The sequence below is a fragment of the Procambarus clarkii genome, chromosome 83 (assembly GCF_040958095.1).
Source record: "Procambarus clarkii isolate CNS0578487 chromosome 83, FALCON_Pclarkii_2.0, whole genome shotgun sequence".
NCBI lineage: Eukaryota > Metazoa > Arthropoda > Malacostraca > Decapoda > Cambaridae > Procambarus > Procambarus clarkii.
This window is the reverse complement of record NC_091232.1, coordinates 17,593,608-17,615,059: the sequence shown is the minus strand read 5'-3', so window position 1 is coordinate 17,615,059 and position 21,452 is coordinate 17,593,608.

The window sequence follows — 21,452 nt, the reverse complement described above, 5'->3', positions numbered from 1 at the left end:
TTTGGATACTTCGCTTAGATTCCCAGCAGTACATCATTATGAATGAAATACTTACAAATTTCTTGGACTCCATTCATAGTGTTATCTCTGAATTTCGCATTTTTTTCATTCCATTATATAATGACGCAATGTATGCGAGTAGTTCTGCTGACAGAGTTTACATTTAGTCAAATCTACGTCTGCAGATGTTACAAACTCCCAGTGGTACTTATAGCCGAGCCTAAGCCTAGTAGTGGTAACATCTAGAGGCCTGCTAACCTTATTGGATGATCCATGGACGTGCGGTACTTCCTGCATAATTGAATGATGATAGATGGAGTAACTGGTGTGAATTTTATTTTTACATCAAGTCTACGAGATCTTGTTGATGTTCCCGGAATATTACTGCCCTCAGGCTGCTCAAAGGCAGTCCAAGATTGTAATAAATTCCTTGTTATGAGTGAAATTCTTGGCTAACGCATTAGTTCTATCATGCATTCGGAGACCAATTTGGGAAGGAATCCACAGGAGACAAACTCTGACTCCATCATTGATTATTACACCATATCTGTGTCTAACTTCAGAGATATGCACGTCACAGTTATGCCTTGGGGAGCTGAAGGCAGTCAAGGATGACAAGGAGTCACTTACAATTAGCGTGTCAACTTTGGATTCATATACGCGCTCGAGTGCAAGGATTATGGCAACCAATTCTGTTTGAAGAGTGGAGGCCCAGTTACTTAGTCGCGCTCCACACTCATGGGAGAAGGACCCATCTCCCCCTGTCACAACAACTGCACTTCCAGCTGCACCATGGGACTGTTGCATGGAGCCAACAGTGTAAACAATTTGGGAAAGGGAGCACTCACTGACTAAAGCATCAATTTGGCTTAAGGCATTGAACTTTGCTTCTTATCGAAGCAAGGCTTGTTCTTTAATCAGCTTCTTGGGTGGAAAAGAGGGGATCCCGTAATTTGGAAAGGTGTAATCTCCTATGGGACAGGATAGTGTCGTTGTTGTCAATCTTGGTAAAGCTGATGAATATAATACATTCTGAGAACAGTGACGGTTTTTGCAATTCATTTGGAGGAATGCTGCCCTTCAAGAAAGAAGGCTTGGAGGGCTTCAATGCAGGGGTTAGGGTGGGTTAGTGTAAGCATCTTGATACCAATTAAAGCAATAATTTCAGTGATACGATCACTTACATATGAAATATCCAGTTCCTTCCTTGTGTTTAGTGATATAGTTGTATGGGGGCATCCGAGGATAATCCTCATGGCTTCGTTTAGCATCTTTTCCAACCCTCCAAGCATTTTCTCAGACACTAGTGCAAGCATAGGTGCAGCATAATCGATTGGAGATCTAACATATGAGAGATACATCATTTTGCCAATTCTCAAAATTGTGCCATACCTTGGATGGTAGCCTGCCACATCCTTGAGAGCACAGAGCCTCTCTCTACATTGGCGACCCTGTCTGGCTACAACACTGCTGTACAGTGGGACCTCAAGACCAAGGAATTTGTATCTGGTTACATAGTCGAGTAGAGAGCCATCTTGCAACTGCATCTTGCGGACAGCCCCACCCCGTCTGCGTGGGAGTTGGTTCAGGATCTTTCTTTTTTCTACTGAGACAGTGTAGGCTTAGGCTGCATAGGGGATGAACGTTTGTGGGGTCCTACCCTGCGCTTGCGCTCGCTGTCTGTGGTGTAATTGGACTTGCTGCATTTACGAAGCTTAATAGCCAATATGGGACACACACACACACACCAGGTGGTCTGAAACTTGGTTATCACCTGCACTAGTAAATTAGAAGTGACATTTGTAGCCTTGCTGCTGGCCTGCGAAGGGCGCCTCTCCTCCTCACACACTTATTGGGTCTAAACCAAACATGTCAGGTACTCGAAGATAGCTCTTGCGCCATACAGCCGCTGAGCCGTGATTGCCTTTTTCTTTGATCGGAGACGCTAGTGACCATGAAACAATGCAGCCTCTTTTCAGTGTAGATACTTTGAGTGATGCCTTAACTCTCCCACTTCTACATTAGTTGATGTGAAGTAGTGTTCTGACGATTGAGGGCGGTTAGAAACTTTAATTACAAAAACTTTGTGGATTAACAAAGGAGCTGTTGGAATATTGGGCATTGGTGTGGCATCAACTATAGCTTTGTTAGGCCTGGCTCCTCGCCCGGCCAGGAAAGGAGGATATGGTGCCAGGAACGCCTTCATGATCAACATGCTTATTGCATGTCTTTCCAACAGCTCTCAAGTACTACGGTTTGTTGACTGTGTATTTCAGTTTTGCTGTGAGTATTGAGCAGACTCCAGGTATTTATGCGTATGTCACTAACTTAAAATTTAGCTTGCGGACCTGCAAGTACGCTGTGACCTTGAAAATAGTGGAGCCTCATATATGCAGGCTGGCCGATTTATTTCTGCTGATCTTGTTTGATGGTTGGCGGCCCCTTCCACCCTGTGAATAGCCCATCTACTGGTGTGCTGCTTTGTGGTTCACTGTGGAGCGAGTGTACCGTAATACCCTGCATATAGGTGTTGTGTCTTTACCGCCATGGCAACTGTCCTGAGCGAGATGCTGGGCAGCACATCACCGTTGCCAGATAGTGACTTTGGGGACCATCGTATGCTCAATTGTTCTCTAATGACGGTGCGATCTCCTCAGTGATGACGCACGACACATCAGAGGGCGGTGCATATGATAAGGTTACAAGGTGCAAATGAGTAAAAGTCAGCGCCGTAAGCATTCGAGAACGACACGACCTAGCCAACCCAAATTTTAAATTTTAAATTTTTAAATTTTGCCCCGAGGGGCGAGTTTATTGGGCAGCGCCACTCATCTTGTGAGTGGACACACTGCCATAGCAGCATGTACAACACTCCCCAATAGGAAGAAAACCCGCTGGGTTGTTCATCCTGTCACTTGTACCCAGACACAGCTGGGACTTGCTTAACTGTCTCAAGTGAACAGCTCCTCAAACAAGAAGATTAACATCTATCAACCCTTAAAAGCTAACGTTATCTTGGGGGTGGAAAATGGGGAAATCTTTTAAGAACAGTATCAATATTTGACAAATAGTGTTTTCCTAACTCAAACAACGTGGGGTTTATTATTCTGCACATATTTCTGATTTCTCTCAGGTGTTCACATTCACGTAGATAGTGGTCAAGGCGGTGTCCATCACTCGCACCACAGATTCTGCAACTTCGCTGATCAACTGTTGTTTCCATTCCATATCTCCATGGATATTTGTATCCAAGACGGATTCTTGCTATTACTGATTCTCTCCCTCGTCCTCCTCCTCTTCGGCCATAATGATTGGGATTGCCAGCTGCAACCATGTTGTACCATCGTACAGATTCGCTGGTTTGTGCTTCTATCCTCCTTTCCTCAGATACCTTGTCACGGTGATGTTGCCTGACAATACCTCTAATTTGTAGTAGAGTCTTGGGTATGAAGTATTCAATATGGTCTCCTTCAGCGCCTTCAGCAGCCAGCACATCTGCTCGTTCATTCCCACATATTCCAACATGGGAGGGGATCCACAGAAACTTGATGACTCTTCCCTGATTGGTAAGTACTCTCACAGCTCTCTTAATTTCAGCAACTATTGCAAGATTTTCTGCCCGATTTCTACTTAGACTTTGTAGTGCTGCTTTTGAATCGGTGCAAATCACTGCACCATTAGTGTTCCGTTCAAGAAACCTTAGCGCCATAACAATGGCAGTTAGCTCTGCTTGCGTTGAAGAGGCATAGTTCTCAATTCGGCTGCTGCCAAACATTTACGGCTAGATTTTTCTCTGGGAACCACAGTAGAGGGAAAAATGCAGTGGTTGTGAAGCCTCTGTGACATATAATGACATGGTCATTAAGTTACCTAGAGATGAAAGTGAGTATGTCTTCGTTACAAACGACAGTGCTTTTGTAAATGTGTTGCTAAACACAGAGTATGCAGGCATTAAGATGAAAAATGCAGTACCAAGGTGTCCAAAAGTAACCATTGTCATATTCAATGTTAATAAACACATTAAGCCTGTTTATCTCTGCGATGAAAATGTTGTAAACCTTTAACGTCCGAGAAATGGCCTCATAGCTGCCACATGGAAAGGTGCCACGCCTATACCTGATAGAATTTACTCTAGAACAGCTTCAGGTCGGCACTATAACATAGCACTCTACAACCCTCCCCCTCGTGGCTGTTATAAGTGTCAACGATGGGGACGTCACGTGGCCAGGTACTGCACAAGCAAAAACTATTTTTGTGCCGTGTGTTGTGAACCTCATAAATCTGAAATGTGTTTTGAACTCATAAAGGAAAAAAAGGAATTTTTTTTAATTGAAAAATGCATAAACTATGGCAGGAGTGGTGTTCAAGTCTGGCACCTTGACTGTGGCAGGAGTGGTGTTCAAGGCTGGCACCTTGACTGTGGCAGGAGTGGTGTTCAAGCCTGGCACCTTGACTGTGGCAGGAGTGGTGTACAAGCCTGGCACCTTGACTGTGGCAGGAGTGGTGTTCAAGCCTGGCACCTTGACTGTGGCAGGAGTGGTGTTCTAGCCTGGCACCTTGACTGTGGCAGGAGTGGTGTACAAGCCTGGCACCTTGACTGTGGCAGGAGTGGTGTACAAGCCTGGCACCTTGACTGTGGCAGGAGTGGTGTTCAAGCCTGGCACCTTGACTGTGTCAAACGACCAGCTGTTTTCCGTCAGGTTCCCGGCCGCGCCCACCTGGGAGAGAGGTTGCCAGGTACTGCTGCCGGCTCTAATTCCTGTGCAGAGCCACCTGGACGTAGTGTTCGTAGCAGCTGGATACCAAATACTTCACCATCTGCCAAGCACCAAGAGCACCACGGGGCCAGACGACAGGTTTCTGTTCAACCTGCGGCTGCCCGTCAAGTGCCAGGAACCTGCCTCCCGGAGGTGTTGACACCACACTCGCCTTCCCCTCCACACCACCATGAAGAGCAGTTGGCAAGTGCTGCCATCAGCTCCACTCCCTGTCCAGAGCCATCTGGAGGTGATGATCGCTCCAGCTGGCTGCCAAACTCACCACCTGTTAATTACGAAGTGCACAAGGTGACCGGTGCCAGACCGAAAACTCCTGCCATCACCCCAGCTCCCCCACAAGCACCAGGTGCTGGACCTTCTGTCATTGGTGGACCTGCCCCTGATGTAGAGTGGCCACTCCTCGGTTCTGCCAGTGGTGGACCTGCCCCTGATGTAGAGTGGCCACTCCCCGGTTCTGCCAGTGGTGGACCTGCCCCTGATGTAGAGTGGCCACTCTCCGGTTCTGCCAGTGGTGGACCTGCCCCTGATGTAGAGTGGCCACTCCCCAGTTCTACCAGTGGTGGACCTGCCCCTGATGAAGAGTGGCCACTCCCCGGTTCTGCCAGTGGTGGACCTGCCCCTGATGTAGAGTGGCCACTCCCCGGTTCTGCCAGTGGTGGACCTGCCCCTGATGTAGAGTGGCCACTCCCCGGTTCAGCCAGTGGTGAACCTGCCCCTGATGTAGACTGGTCGCTCCCTGGTTCTGCCAGTGGTGGACCTGCCCCTGATGTAGAGTGGCCACTTCCCGGTTCTGCCAACGGTGAACCTGCCCCTTGTAACAAACTAGGCTGTTGTAAGAATTATCCAGAGTGGTTTATCGACAAAAGAGAACGGGAACCTGAGCCTGCGTGGTGACCTGGGGACCTGACCCCCAGGGGAATTCGCGGTGGAAATAACCGACGCTTTGTTCATAGCTGCGTATAATGAATCAACCTATAGTATTCAGTAATTTAGAGAAATTAGCCTTTATTCATTTTGTATTAAAATTGTATTGTATAATAGTACTGGGTACAATATCGAGAGTATTCTAATGATTGAGTTTAAGTCACCATCAGTGACGTCACGAATCAGATCTAACTTGTAAGGCGGAGTGACCGGCGTTCATAGGTCATCAGGGTTGACATGTCTACTATTTCTCAAAGTTCAATTAACCATTTTGGGGATCGGGAACAGCTCTGCCGTTAGATGTTTGTGTAATTTAATTTCAGTAAAATAATTCAACCAGTCTGGATCAATTAAGTACAACAGAGGTTAATTGTTATAACTTAAACCTGGCTAGTAACTTGGTGAAACTTTGACTAGGCGGAAGGATACAATGTTCTAGTCTGGGCTAGATCAGACGAGAAGAGATCAGTGTGGAGACAAGAGCAACTGGGATAAGAGGTCAACCATCTTACCTCTCCCCAAGACCAGCCCAACATCTTTAGCTGGTTGCCCAAGGTATAGTTGCTATTGTTATGTATAGAAATAGTCTCATTTGCCATTCAGGTCAAGTAGGGAGTGTTAAAGTGACAGGGAGTGAACATATTTAGATTTTGTTTTAGTTTTTCTTTTAATAAATTAAGTAGTTAATATTTGGCATTTTTATTGTTTCCATTTGGTTATGTTTACTTGTCCTGGTCACGTGGTCCACACGAGGCAGAGTTGGATTGGGCGCCGATTCTAACATCGAATCGGAATTCATCATCCCCATCTAATTAATTCCACACTCAAGTTTCCGAGGTTATAAACTACTAGTGGGGATCAAGCCCCAAGGTTGATTAATTAGCGTGATCGATCCAGACCTCGATCATTGCTCTGTGTTGCTGGTCTGGTGGTGGCAGCGTAGAGGCGACTCTAGGGTTTTGCTCAAAGCCTAGGTCACGTCATACTGGGTGTAGAATCCTAAGTCGGTCAATCGTCTTAGGACCACGTGGCGTGGAGTTGGCTTTAGTAAAAGTTTTGGAGTCCCTTGGTAGAGAATAAAAAGTAAGAATACGGGTAGAGGGAGTAGAAGGAAAGAGAAGTAGTCAGAGAGGAACACAAAACTCGTGTTACACCCTGATGTAGAGTGGCCACTCCCCGGTTCTGCCAGTGGTGGACCTGCCCCTGATGTAGAGTGGCCACTTCCCGGTTCTGCCAACGGTGAACCTGCCCCTGATGTAGAGTGGCCACTCCCCGGTTCTGCCAGTGGTGGACCTGCCCCTGATGTAGAGTGGCCACTCCCCGGTTCAGCCAGTGGTGGACCTGCCCCTGATGTAGACTGGTCACTCCCCGGTTCTGCCAGTGGTGGACCTGCCCCTAATGTAGAGTGGCCACTACCCCGGTTCTGCCAGTGGTGGACCTGCCCCTGATGTAGAGTGGCCACTTCCCGGTTCTGCCAACGGTGAACCTGCCCCTGATGTAGAGTGGCCACTCCCCGGTTCTGCCAGTGGTGGACCTGCCCCTGATGTAGAGTGGCCACTCCCCGGTTCTGCCAGTGGTGGGCCTGCCCCTGATGTAGAGTGGCCACTCCCCGGTTCTGCCAGTGGTGGGCCTGCCAATGATGTAGAGTGGCCACTCCCCAGTTCCGGGATAATGTCACCTACTGTGAGGGGGACCACCCACAGCTGGACACCACAGTCGACTGGAAGTGGGGGACAAGGAACTGGATCAAAATGGGACAGATCGCAACCTCAGCCTCCCTGTCACCTCGCCCTTGGGTCCCTCCACTGTTCAAGCAGTGGTTGCCCTTCGTGACCGGTTGCAGGAACACCAGCAGCAGTCACAGCAGGAGACGGAGCGGCTGCAAGAGCAACTCCAAAATGAGAAAATGTCCACCAGCGATATTGCGATGATGGTCACGTGTATGACGGGACTTTTTAAGCAATGACTGCCTAACCTCCCCCTTCCACCCCTGAACTCTCCAAACATATGTTCGCTTGCCAATTAGGGAAAATTTCCAGTGATCTTGAAACCTTGTGTTAAGGAATGTTCAAAACAGCTCTATAGATGAAAATGACAGACAAATTGTATTAGACAATTGGAGGCAAATGTGTGACATTGGTAATAAGCTAAGAAATGTTCCTGGACTTATATCGTACTGAAATAAATAATATATATTTTAAGTTGACTAATAATATCATTCTGTATAATGATTACTGTAAATGCACAAATTAACTAAGTTATCCGTCGTTAGCTGGAACATTGCATCCCTCAAAAAATGGTTCTCGGATTTACATCACAAAGTAACAACTGAACACATCGATATTGTATGTCTCCAGGAGTGCAGAGTTCCCGCAAGATCCTCACCCCCGAAATTGCCCTCATTTGTTTCTTACAACCTCAGATCCAGTAACTCTTGCATTCTATACATCAAACAATCCCTACCCCATCAACTTCTGCCAGAAAAACAAACTGCCGGTCAACAGTATCATGGAGTGAGGATCTATGTGGGCAACTCTGTTCTCAATGTATTTAATCTATATGCTCCAGCAGGAAAGTTAAATTATATTGATCTTCCGGCCTGCGCTCAAGCAGAGCCCACCATCATTCTTGGTGACTACAATGCTAGACACAAGGACATTGGCGGCTCTCGCTTCAGGAACGGTAATGGGAATCAACTGCTGTCGCTACTAAATAGTCACCAAGATGTGCAGGTTGTGGGCGATCTTGAACTCTCGCATATTTGTGGAGGCATTCTAGACCTCTGTGTTGGTTTCAACGCCTGTCACGTCTGGTGCACATCATCTATTGAAACAGATTTGTTATTAGATCATCACCCTAGATTGACTACTCTATGTATCGGAAATACCATCCTGCCCGGTGGAACTTTTAAACGCAAACGGCTCAGTGTTCCTCCTGCTCGACGTGAAGACTTTGCTGCTCATGTGTCAGAGTGGTACAGCACTTATGATCCCTCCACAGTCCAGACATTTAATGACGGTCTAGTAAAGAGCATTCAGATGTTTGCTGACCCTTTAGGTCGGACCTCCGCACCATCCAATAGTCGGAACGATATGAAAAATAATAAACACCATGCCTATTAAAATGACCCCATACTGCGTACTTTGAAACGCACTGCCAGAAGAGTTGGACTTGAATATAGGGAAACACGTACACCAGCAATGCTCAAGTTCTTTCAGAAAGCCCTAGCCAAGGCGAGGGAGCACATGACAGAGCTCAGGCAAGATAACTGGGAAACTTTTGTTAATAGTCTTAACTCTCACCCCCCCCCATCCTCCCTTAGCCAGGCATGGAAGGATATTAAAAGAATTATAGACAATACGATCGGCCAAGTGTCACACCCTCACCCTCTACACAGATCAAACGAGTTAGTCGATGCTTGGGCAACCACCTCTAGCTTCAATAATCTTACCCCAGACATACAGTTCAGATTAAATGCTGGTTACAGAGATCGAGAAAAGCTCGTTGACTTTATGCTCCTTAAGGGAGATGAATGCAACGTGCCATTTACTGAGTTTGAATTACTCGCGGCCCTAAACAAAGGCAAAGCCACATTCCCCGGTGAAGATGGTATCACTTATGACATATTGCGTCTGCTCCCTTTAGTACCAGGAAATCCCCTGCTTGAGCTGTATAATATGAGCTATGTTACTGGGGAACTGCCTATCTCTTGGACCAACAGTATAATCATTCCAAATTCCCAAGACAAATCAAGAGAATGCTTTCTATCCAATTTCCCTTACTAGCTGCATTTGCAAAACATTCGAGAGAATGGTCCTTAACCGTCTTCTCCATAGAATAAGAATCATGCTATCCTCCCAGATATATGGCTTCATACATGGAAGGAGTGTGCATCATTGCATCACCACCTTTCTTACCCTGCACACTGAAAAGTCATTTACCACCTTCCTGGATCTCAGGTCTGCCTTTGATATTGCAAATCGACATGTTATCTTGAGTTAGCTTGCAAGAATGAATATTGGTGGACGGCTTCTTTGTTGGATCAGGGGTTACTTATCCAACAGGAAGTCATCTGTATTTTTCCAGAGGCATAGGAGTGTAACAGGAGACTTCGAACTAGGTACCCCGCAGGGAGGTGTTCTCAGTCCTACCTTATATAATATCTTAATAAACACACTGTTAAACTTTGTATAGAGCAAACCCAACGTCCACATCATCAGCTATACTGATGATATAATGATACACACCACTGGGTATGCTAACACGCAGAACACTCTTAACTCTGTATTATACTCATGTCAGGACCTAGGTTTAGTTATCTCAGCAGAGAAAAAAAAATACTAAATCGGCGCCCACCCAGGCAGGGAGCTGTTCGCAAAATGCAACTGTCTGATGGCTCCCAGCTTGACTATATAAACAGATTCAAATATCTTGGCCTTGAGGTGCCACTTTATGGTCCTGTTGTATTCAGACTCTGTCGTCAGTATAAAGAGAGGCTCCAAGCTCTCAAGACTGTTGCAGGTTATCACTCAGGCTATGGTGCCAATGTCAGAATTGTCAAAATGATGTACCTTGCATACATCAGATCTTTAGTGGATTATGCTGCACCTCTGCTTGTTTTGATGCCTGAAAGAAAGCTTGTAGGGCTTGAAAAATTGCAGAACGAAGCCTTGAGGTGCCCTCGTACCACAAAGATACTTAACATGAGAAAGGAACTTAATATTCCGAGCGTTGTTGATCGTGTTACTGAAATTAACTGGCAAATTGGTTTAAAAATAGCTAACTCATCCTAACCCTTGCACAGAAGCCCTCCAGAATTTCTTTATTGAAGGTCAGTATTGTTCCAGATGGATAACTAAAACTGGAACTAAACTCATAATATATCAGATTTATAATTTGTACCAAGAGAGACAACAACGGCACTTTCCTGCACCGTGGGAGATTACACCCTTTCCAATTTCAATCCCTCCTTTTCCACCCAAGAAACATGTTAGAGATCAGCCCAAGCTTCGTCTTAAGGCAAAGTTCAACGCCCTAAAGCCATATTGATGCTCTGTCCACAGAGCATTCTCTCTCTCAAATCATATACACTGATGGTTTCCTACACCGCACCACGGGTGCAGCTGGAAGTGTAGTTGTCCTGACAATGGGCGATGACTTATACTTTGAGTGGGGGAGTCCGTATAAACAACTGGGCCTCTACCCTTCAGACCGAACTATTTGCCTCGTTCCTAGCACTGAAATGTGTACAAGTCTCCAAACTTGATGCATTAATTGTAAGTGACTCTTTATCATCTTTAAATGCTCTCAACTCTTTAAGACATAACTGTAACATGCTAGTGTTCGAAGCTAGACACAAATACAACAAACTTAATAAGGATGGTAACAGAGTCCATTTTATTTGGTCTCCATCCCATGTTGGCCTCCGAATGCATGATAGAGTTGATGAGTTAGCCAAAGAATCTGCCTTTAAAGGAGACGTTCAGTGAAACTTTGGATTGTCAATGAACAATTTTAGAGCAGCAGTACACCGAGAACTTCAACAAAATCTTGTAGATCTGAGGCATAGTGAAATCGAAACCAGTAATTCCATGTATCATCATACTATCATGCAAGAGAAGCCACACATCTATGGTTCATCCAATAAAATCAGCAGATTTCTAGATGTTACTACTGCTCGGTTTAGACTCGGTTAAAAGTATCTCTGGGAATTCTCATTATCTGCTGATGTAGACCTGACCAAATGTAAACTGTGTCAACAAAATTATTCGCACACCCTTCGTTACTATGTGATAAAGTGCGAAAAGATACGTGAATTCAGAGACAATTCTATAACAAATGTTCCAGCAATGTGTAAATATTTCATTCTAAATGTTCTGCTACTAGAAATTTTAGCCAAATATTCCCAGTTTGCTAACTGTAGGTAGTAATTAAGTGATTGTAACCTATCCACCACTGCCCACTGGATGGGGGGTGGTGTGCAGGACAAACATATCAATTGTGACACTAGCTTTCCACATATGTCAGTTGCTTAATTTAGAAACTGTACTTGTGGTCGATCTCGAGCCCATTGATGATGTGACGACTTCTACTGAATTTTGTAACTAGCTCATCAAGATTGTAACTTGCTTAGCTAAATGAATTGTGGGGTTCAGTCCCTGAGCCCATTATGTGTCTCTAACCCTTTCCACTACCACCATCAAGATGGGTATGGGGTGCATAATAAACGAACTAAACTAACTAAAATACACATATATAATAGAAACAAGTGAAGTAATAAAAAGGTTACTGTATTGAGACAGTAGGATCAAAATAATAATGCATTAAGTTGCAAATGAGGAAATGAACAATAAAAAAAATAGTTGGTTAAACAAGAAAGAAGGAAAAAAAATAATTTAAAATGATAAAATTAAAAACCTTTTGAAAGGAAAGGCAGAGCTATAGCACACTTTGGTTATTAGAAGAAACTATTAATCTTTATTATTCTTTGTTAAATTACCATTCAAGCTGTCAATGCAATCAATCAGAGCTACCGATGTGTTTTAATATACCTATTAATCTCCCTCATCTCATTTTTTCCCTTACAATGTACATGTTATCACTTTATAAATTTTGCTAGAATTTACATACTTAAAATAATATGTTAGATTAAGGACCTGCCCGAAATGCTGCGCATAATAGTGGCTTTACAAAAATGTTAACACCATGCTATGTTTCCTCACAACCCCAATGTACCTTCTTGTATACATATAAATAAATAATAAATATATAATTTATAATCTGATTATTCGGCTGTTATCCCACATTCATCGAGGAAAGACCTGAGGTGTGCCTTAGTGGTTATTTCATAAGTTTTCCCAGCGTCAGTCTTCTTAGCTAGAATTTTACCATCTTGCACAAAACAATGTTTAATTGATCCAATGGAATTTTTATGGATTCCACGCAGTTCAAAGAAGAGACTTTGTGTGATCCTGGTCAGACATTCATTCACATAAACAGAGGTTTGACTAGAGACTACACCTTTGCTAAGGTCTGACTTGCAGGAGCAGCTATCTAATTTCACACGAATTTTTTTGTTATTTTCACCAGATGATTTTGTACCACTCTATAAGCTAATTTGATGATTTTTGCTTGAATTGAATACTTCATCTTATTATGCAATTATCGGATCAGGATGGCAGCACAGTCTTTTCCGTCGGTTTCTTGGGGAAATCATTATCTCATTATCACATTATCTCATGTGAGGAGATAATGGCAGAATCAAAGAGCTTATGTTGGTCTGATTCCTCTTGGGTAAAAGTGTGTTGCTGTTGTAAGGGGTTAAGATGGTTCTCAAACTTTTGTAACATTTCTTCCTGTTTTCTAGTGGTTTCTGCTGGTTGAAAGTTAGTTACTGTGTTCTTAAGAGAGCTTAATTCCAGTTCGAGGAGGCTGACTCTGGTAGACAGATCTTGATTATTCTTGAGCATGACTATAGCTTCACCTTGTAGGTTCATTATTATGGCTGACTGCTCTTCGATTTGGTCATCATGTATCTGGGTTAATAACTTGAGTTATGGGTTATCAGGGAAGCGCTTGAAGTCGGAACAAGTTGCGGCAGCTCGTTTAAGTTGCTCCATATGGTTACATAATTGTTGCATGGTCCGTGTCGGAGACGCTGATGACGTCGCTCCACCCAGCTGTGATGGTTTGTTTTTGTTGTCAAGGGGAAGAGTCGGGGAGACAACCGCACTATTCCTGTTGCTGGCCTAGCTAGTTGGGTTATTCCTGATAGGTGTGCTATCTTTCTTAGTGGCCTTACTGGGCTTGGTGTTGGTTATCTTCTTGAGATCTTGAGGTTATCTTGAGAAGATTTTGGGGCTTTAGTGTCCCTGCGGCCTGGTCCTCGACCAGGCCTACACCCCCAGGAAGCAGCCCGTGACAGCTGACTAACACCCAGGTACCTATTTTACTGCTAGGTAACAAGGGCATAGGATGAAAGAAACTCTGCCCATTATTTCTCGCCGGCGCCTAGGATCGAACCCGGGACCACAGGATCACAAGTCCAGCGTGCTGTCCGCTCGGCACACCGGCTACCATGGTATGCATGGTAGCAGGATAAATGTAGGCAGGTAAATGGGGAAGACTCGTCGATGTGGTAATAATGCTAGTTTCCTCAACAGTATGAGTTCCTGCTTCCTCATACCCTTAATCACTAGACCTACTAGAATCACTGATAGTACTGTCACAGCTCTTGATAACATCTGGACTAACATAACCTCACCACTTACTTCAGAGATAATCATTGACAGAACCACAGACCATTACCCCACATTTCTCCTAACCAACATTAACAAACCACCTCTAGATACCAGGAAGATAAGTTTTAGGCTGCACAATGAAACTTCTATAGGCAATTTTATTGCTGAACTAGGAGACCGAATTAGGTAACATAGAGAACATCAACCTAGCAGTGCAAACATTTCTTCAGAAAACTCTCAGTCTTTATAACACCCACTGTCCTATGCTAATGAAACAAGTCACAGCTAAAAGGCTAAACAATCCATGGTTTACAAAGGGAATACTTAAATCTATTAATAAAAAACATGACCTTGAGAAGAAGTATAGGTTAGGAGTCGTCTCCAAAGAATTTTCAAAGATTTACTCATCAATGCTGTCTAAAATAATTAGGAGAGCCAAAATAAAATACTACGAAAATAAATTCACCCAAATTAAGGGCAACATTAAAAAACAAGGAACACTATTTGCAATATATTGTGTTCAATTTTTTTTTTAAATAAAAAACCAATACTCCTATCCAATAACAACGGTTTGCTTTCAGCCTCTGATACTGCTATTGAATTCAATAGGTTCTTCTCATTCATTGAGACATCCCTTTCTAATGATATTCCATCCTCCCGAGTAGTGTAAAGTGCGACTAGAACCGCGTGCACCATCTGCCCAGGTGGCTCTATAGAGTCAGCTGGGCAGGTGTCTAGTCGCACAGGGTTTTGGGGGAGGATTTTTCCGGAAGTTTGGAGCGTGTCGGACGCGTGTGAGCGTCCGGTGTTAGCGTATGTGGTCAGGAAAGATGAGAGGTCATGTTGTTGGGTGCCAGGTGGTGCGCGTCGTCGTAGTCGCAGCGCGTCGCTCTAGTCACAAAGGGTTTGGGGGGAATTTTCCGGATGTTATGACGCGTGGCATCCGGCCAGGCGTCACTTGAGAGAGTGTCATGTTGGGGTTGGAAGCTAAGTGGTTGGTATGCAGTCATGTAGGGAGGAAGAGGAGGAGTGTAGGTTATGTTGTGAAGGGAGGGGGGAGCCCCAATACCTGAGAGGATATCAATGACGTCCATTAGTTCTCCCCCTACATGGGCAGGAAGTGTTGAGGGGAGCGTGAGAGACCAGGGCCTTAAGATTGGAGGGGGAGAAGGAGAGGAAAGGGAGGTAACAGCTGGCAGTGGGTTTGTGTGTGAAAGTAGACATTATTTTTTCTTAAAGAATGACAGTTTTATGTACCCTCCCTGGTTCCAGAGCGCTAAGGATATGTGGGCTATACCTACCACATAGCTATGAGGAGTGACACCACATGTCCACATGGGTTACCTCTTCAAAGGCTGAGGCCTAACTGTTGCGAATGTCATCATCAACCTCTAACATAGTCAGTCAGTCATGCCCCCCCCACTCCCCCCCCCTCCATCCACATAGCAGGACATACCACATACCAACACCACCACCACCACACTGCTAGGAGTGACAGCAATACGGCATACCATACTCTCTCCTGACACAGCTCACACGGCACATAGCATTGAGTGTGACAATGTTCTTTCTCAAAGGTGAGCCATGAGCGCAACATACAAATTCCAAAATGCAGGCCTGGGAGTTTGACACACATTGATTAACAAGCTATCTGATTATTTATACATCTCTCTCTCTACATTATATGCGGGGTTACATAGTGTGTCAAGAACTACCTACGTGATGCTAAACAGTCCAATCTCACACAAGGCAGTCATATGGGCAGTAAAGGCTTGCAGAGACGCATAAAGGAGTCCAGGACTGAACCCCAACAATTCATTTTTAGCTAAGCAAGTTACAATCATGACGAGCTAGTTACAAATTTCAATATAAGTCAACACATCGTCACGGAGACGCGATCTCTACCTACAAATTGTTCTTGTTAACTGTGATCATTGAAATGTATGCATGTTTACTCAATCTCCATCACCTCTTCTTCCTACAGCCATTACTGTTGTGCGGAGCTATCTCGTTAAGGTCTAACCTTCGCGGCAGTTTGAGACGTTGTGAGATTGACAAGGTAATGGGACGGCCTTACCCTCTCCCCATCCACCTACACCAAACCCCTACCCCTACCACCCCCTCCATGCCCAAACCATCAAGTATCACTGCACCCTTCCCAGGCCAGATGTTCTGTGCTAAGCCTTAGTATCATCATTCTTTGCTCAAATAGCATTTTTTTTAAGAATATCCAGTCATAAGCTGGTCTTCAATCTTATTATTATAACAAATCATAATTTGTTGTAAACACAACTGCGTGGGATATACATAGCAGTCAGTGGTTTCTCTCTCTCTCTCTCTCCAGATCATTTAATAGTTGGGGAAAGTAACATCATTTCCTTTCTCCTGCTGCCACTGTTCACGTATCTTTCTCCATTTCACTTAGACTGACGGCACACCAGAGGATTGACGACTAATGTCAATTTTCGAGCCCCCCATCACTCACACCCTTATAACCTTGTAAGGTAACACGACCAACATGATGACATCGTTCTTTGCTCAAATATCATTAATGTAACGTGGACAATATACTAACTTCGTTCTTTGCCCAAATAACATTTTAAGAGTAACGAGCAACTTTCTGTCCGATGTAAACCATGTTTAGCCATTACATCCAAACACAATAAAATATTACCACAAGCTTGTTTAGTTCTTGTATCACATAACGTAACGTAGCGTTTATTCAACAACTGATAGACATAGCATAATATAGCTTCATATTCACTGTGGTAAAACAAACATACACATCATGGTCAGTCCTCGCTATACTTCAAACGCAATGTTCCACACATACAAATTCCAAGCAAAGTAAACATATATACGACAATATGGAAAAACACAGTCTTGATACTATTATTAAATTGACTTGTTCATTATCCACGAGTTCAACACACACTCTCTTAAGACCTACATCATCCAATGTAAACACCAATCGATGAGAATAAGACCGGGTGAGTCGATAGTGAAATAGCTCTGGACTATGGCTATTTTCAGTTCTTGTAACACAGTCAATGTAGCGTAATGGGAAAACAGTCTTTCTACTGCCTACATAAATAGTGTTTGAAAATGTATGCAAGTCTTGACAATCTCCTATAGCCCTTACATTCTAAACACAAATAAAATATTAGCACACGCTTGCATCGCATTATATCATCATTAAGTGACGTAGAGATCAACTTTCTGGCTGTTGTCCGAATATCATTATTGAAATGTGAACCCCATTTAGCCAAACACAATATCTCTATTACATCTCATAGCATATGAATATTACGGTATACCAGTTTTAACCCTCTATAACACAACGTAACGTAACATAACGTAACGCAAATCAATTTTCTACAGACCAAATATCGTTTTTAAATGAAAGTATGACTTAGCCCATCTTCATTACATCTCTCACCATATAAAATATTGGCGTCTACCAGTTTTAGCCCTCTGTAACACAATGTAACGCAACGTAACGTAACGCAAATCAACTTTTTGCAGTCCAAAATGTCATTTTGAAACGGAAAGTGAGGGTTAGCCCATCTCCATTACATCTCTTGCCATATAAATAATTGGTGTCTACCAGTTTTAGACCCTGTAACACATTGTAACGTAACGAGGAAATCGTCATCATCATCATATTTCTACAGACCAAATATCGTTTTTAAATGAAAGTATGACTTAGTCCATCTTCATTACATCTCTCACCATATAAAATATTGGCGTCTACCAGTTTTAGCCCTCTGTAACACAATGTAACGCAACGTAACGTAACGCAAATCAACTTTTTGCAGTCCAAAATGTCATTTTTAAATGAAAGTATGACTTAGTCCATCTCTTACCATATAAATATTGGCCTCTACCCCTTTTAGCCCTCTGTAACACAATGTAACACAACGTAACATAACGCAAATCAACTTTTACAATCCAAAATGTCATTTTAAATGAAAGTATGACTTAGCCCATCTCCATTACATCTCTTACCATATAAATATTGACCTCTACCAGTTTTAGCCCTCTAACACAATGTAACGTAACGTAACGTAACGCAAATCAACTTTTGCAGCCAAAAATGACAATTTAAAATAAAAGTACGACTTAGTCCATCTCCATTACATCTCCTTCCATATGAATATTATGGACTACCAGTTTTAGCCCTCTGTAACACAATGTAACGTAACGGGGAAAATCAACTTTGTCGGATGACCGAATAACATTATTGAAAATGACATCCATGTTTAGCCATTACATCCAAACACAAGAAAAATATTACCGCATTTCTTGAGAAACTTATATGTGGAGATCATATCTCCAGAGTCCACACAATAAGCCACACATCACACATCTTCTGTTTTCAAATCGCAGCTCGCATCTAATTTAATATTATTTTTTTTTTTTTTTGCAGAAACTATGTTTTGAGAATATGCTCAATGTCGGCAATTACTATTCGTATCATCAAACTCCTTTCAGTCAACAAAATTCACATTTCATATCGCGTGTGTAGATTAGAGAGAGAAGGCAAACATAGCTTGCAGCTAGTCAAAACTTATCATAACAGATATGATTTCACAGAGTTTTCCACCTTTGCCAGTTTTTCAATGTTTTCTCTTCACTCGTGCTAAGTGAGTCAGACAAAAATGTGACATTTCATTTCATTATTAGCCATGCAATATGCTATTAGCTAGATAGTCAAAACATATAACAAGCATTATTTCACAGGAATTTTTTCTAGCAAATATGCTTCCTTTAAGCAGTTCAACACATCAAACACCAGCAGCCCGGGAAATTCCCTTTAGTCAATAATCATCCTTTACAGTATTTCTTGACTAAAATAGCACTCCAAAAACATAAGTGGTCATTTTTATTCTCACTGTCGCACTATAGTCAATAATTTGTTTCGCAGAGTGACAAGTTATGCATAGTGTCGAGATTTCATGGTGTGCATAGTTTAAGAGAGTTCACACTGTATTAATTACGGTCATGGATATCTTATGTTATGTTTATGAAGATCATCACTTCTTATTTTTATCATTTTCTTGCCCCACAGCTTTGCAGTCTTCTCATATTCTTTTCAAATAAAGTTTGCTTACTGTTTTCCAGTAGATCGGCTTCACATTACATATATTAATCAATTTTCAAATTCAGTTCAGTTTCTTTTCAATATCGCAGCTTTGTTGTCCCCCCGCCCCTATCTAGTTCAAGACCTCTTATTATCAATGACATTAATACGGATATCATCAACCATGTATTGGATGTCTCAGACATTCAGTTAACAACGTAGTAAGTGTTTAATGAACGTGAGAATCACTTCATATGCGCTCATTTTAGTTTAGTTTAAAGTTTTCCATCTTGAATTAATACTACTATTGGATAGCTCAGACATTCACTAAACATCTCAGTAAGTGAAAATCTCTTCATGTGAGCTCATTTTTAGTTTAGGATAAGGTTTTTCCATCGTGAAATACTATTATCAGTAACCAGGTATTGGATGACACTACCATTCAGTTTACAACTCAGTAACTGTTTACTGAACATTGTTATCCATCCATGCAACCTCATTTTTTAGTTTTAAGTTTCTACTTCGTAAAAAATAAAATATTACTATCACCAGCCATGTATCGGGTGGTTCAACCATTCAGTTTACAACTCAGTAACTGTTTACTGAACATAGACATCCCTCCATGCGAGCTCATTTTTTAGTTTAAAGTTTCTCCATCGTAAAAAATAAAATATTACTATCTCAAACCATGTAAAGAGTGGGTCAACCATCCAGTTTACAACTCAGTAACAGTTTACTGAACATAGATATCCCTCCATGTGACCTCATTTTTTAGTTTAAAGTTTCCCCATCGTAAATAAAAAATAAAATATTACTATCACAAACCTTGTATTGGCCAGCTCCGGCATTCAGTTTACAACTCAGTAAGTGTTTACTGAATGCAAAATCGCTACATGTGTGGTCATTTAGTTTAAAGTTTCTCAATCTTAAAATATTACTATAATCATCAACCACGCATTGGCCGGGTTAGTCTTTCAGTTTACAACTCAGTAAGTGTTTACTGAATGCAAAATCGCTACATGTGTGGTCATTTAGTTTAAAGTTTCTCAATCTTTAAATATTACTAACATCATCAACCATGCATTGGCTGGCTTAGTCTTTCAGTTTACATCTCAGTGAGTGTTAACTGAATGTGGAAATTATCACGTGTGAGCATTTAGTTTAGTTTTAAGTTTCAATTAAATACTATCATCAACACCGTATTGGGCTGTCGAGCATTCAGTTATCCACTCAGTGAGTGTTTACTGAACATCGAAATCATTTCCTGTGTGCCCATTTTTTACTTGAACCCGTCTCCACTTCAAACCGGACCTGCGGTCCGAGTCAGGACCGCAGGTCCTGACTGGAGACGGGTTCAAGTAAAAAATGGGTACACAGGAAATGATTTTGACGTTCAGTAAACACTCACCGAGTGGATAACTGAATGCCCGACAGCCCAATACGGTGTTGATGATAGTATTTAATTGAAACTTAAAACTAAACTAAATGCTCACATGTGATAATTTCCACATTCAGTTAACACTCACTGAGATGTAAACTGAAAGACTAAGCCAGCCAATGCATGGTTGATGATGTTAGTAATATTTAAAGATTGAGAAACTTTAAACTAAATGACCACACATGTAGCGATTTTGCATTCAGTAAACACTTACTGAGTTGTAAACTGAATGCCGGAGCTGGCCAATACAAGGTTTGTGATAGTAATATTTTATTTTTTATTTACGATGGGGAAACTTTAAACTAAAAAATGAGGTCACATGGAGGGATATCTATGTTCAGTAAACTGTTACTGAGTTGTAAACTGGATGGTTGACCCACTCAATACATGGTTTGAGATAGTAATGTTGACCAGACCACACACTAGAAATTGAAGGGACGACGACGTTTCGACTTGAGAATGGTCCAGGACGGACCGAAACGTCGTCGTCCCTTCAATTTCTAGTGTGTGGTCTGGTCAACATACTTCAGCCACGTTATTGTGACTCATCGCCTGCATTGAGATAGTAATATTTTATTTTTTACGATGGAGAAACTTTAAACTAAAAAATGAGCTCGCATGGAGGGATGTCTATGTTCAGTAAACAGTTACTGAGTTGTAAACTGAATGGTTGAACCACCCGATACATGGCTGGTGATAGTAATATTTTATTTTTTACGAAGTAGAAACTTAAAACTAAAAAATGAGGTTGCATGGATGGATAACAATGTTCAGTAAACAGTTACTGAGTTGTAAACTGAATGGTAGTGTCATCCAATACCTGGTTACTGATAATAGTATTTCACGATGGAAAAACCTTATCCAAAACTAAAAATGAGCTCACATGAAAAGATTTTCACTTACTGAGATGTTAACTGAATGTCTGAGCTATCCAATAGTAGTATTAATTCAAGATGGAAAACTTTAAACTAAACTAAAATGAGCGCATA